Source organism: Mus caroli, chromosome 15 (genome assembly GCF_900094665.2).
Source record: "Mus caroli chromosome 15, CAROLI_EIJ_v1.1, whole genome shotgun sequence".
In the NCBI taxonomy this organism is placed as follows: domain Eukaryota; kingdom Metazoa; phylum Chordata; class Mammalia; order Rodentia; family Muridae; genus Mus; species Mus caroli.
In genome coordinates this window covers 33,132,121-33,133,523 of record NC_034584.1, presented here as the reverse complement: position 1 = coordinate 33,133,523, position 1,403 = coordinate 33,132,121, and the positions used below count along the sequence as shown (strand labels likewise).

The 1,403-nt window shown below is 55.2% G+C and overlaps 1 pseudogene; it reads right to left on the bottom strand.

Annotated features, from left to right (window-relative positions):
- Nucleotides 1–256: 256 nt before the first annotated feature.
- LOC110311105 lies at nucleotides 257–1,066 on the bottom strand (annotated as a pseudogene).
- Nucleotides 1,067–1,403: the final 337 nt, after the last annotated feature.

Genomic DNA, 1,403 nt, shown 5'->3' with positions numbered 1-1,403 from the left:
CTGGGTTTGGGGCTCCCACCTCTTGAGTACGAAGGAATACAGGAGTGCAGTTAGGCGTTTCCTTAACCGAGCCCACTCTTTATGCCTCCCAGGGGTAACTCTCCCACCTGAACATGCAAAGGCTAACCTGGACACCTTAGCTTCTCCTACAAGGCACTTGTTACGGGGCTGCTGGGGATTGCAGGGGGGATGGGAGGTGACTCTGGTGGTTGCATTTAATCTACACAGTCACAAGTGAGTGGAGGTGGTCAAGGACTTAGGGGCTACCATAGTACAAGCACACAGCCAGACCGATGAGCGGTGCAGCCAGGAAGAAGATGGCTGTGAGCTGCAGCTGTAGCAGCACCGCCAACAGCGACCACAAGAGAGCAGGACACGATGAAGAGGTGTGAGATGCAGCTGCCATGCTTCATGAGCAGTCCATTGGTTCAGCACCACAAGCACTGCCCATCCAGAGAAGCCCTCCAGGAAGCCTGGGCCTGGGCCACTGCCAGCATACAGCCAAGGTTCAGGATCACCCCAAAAGTGTAGAGGAAGAGGTTCTGAAGAGCCAAGTGCAACCGCTGTCGCTTCATGATCAGCTCTGTGTACACGGAGGACAAGCTGGAAATGAGGCAGTATAGGATGAGGATCAGCAGTCCCAGTGGGGTGATATGCAAGGGCATGGGACGGGTTCCTGATGCTGATGCGGGCCCAGGGAAGGTGTTCACAGGTTCCTGAAAGCCACCTGATGCATAGCAGGCTCCTGCAGCCATCAGCAGCAGCAGCGCCAAGCCCTGACGCGCAGAGAGATGATGCCCAAGGCAGAGGCAGTATAAAAGGCACAGCCTGGCATCAGGGTGGGGTGCCCTGGGGCCATGTTTGCCAGCCTACCAGGAGGGAGCTTGGTCAGCTTAGTGAGTAACACAGATGAGGAGGGCCGGAAGGGCACTCGGTCATCCACATGGCACAGTGCTAAGAACCGTGCATGGGCACCATACATGGCAGTGGACAGGAAGAGCAACAGGGTCCAGCGAGCCTGTCTTGGGCGGGCTAGGCCTGAAACACCCCCATCTTCTACACTCATGGCCCACACCAGACCCTGGGTGGCCTGGGTAGCTAGCAAGGGACAGAGGGGCTGGGACACATTTGTAGGAAATTGAGTATAGAACTGTGGTACATCACCAGAGAGAATACTGAGGATCAGAGACAGCTGCACATTCCAGTTAGGTCTTCAAGAGGGGATTCATGACCCATAGTTTTGGGGTCAGTCCCATGAAACTAGGGAGGGAAGGAGTCTAGGGTGCAAGCTGACAAAGCACTGTCCACTCTCTGCAGGAAGAAAGGCAGGGATGAAAGAGGCAGAATAGACGGAGTTAGCACATGAACAATAATAGCAGGGGAAGCCAGATAGAGTGTCTGTG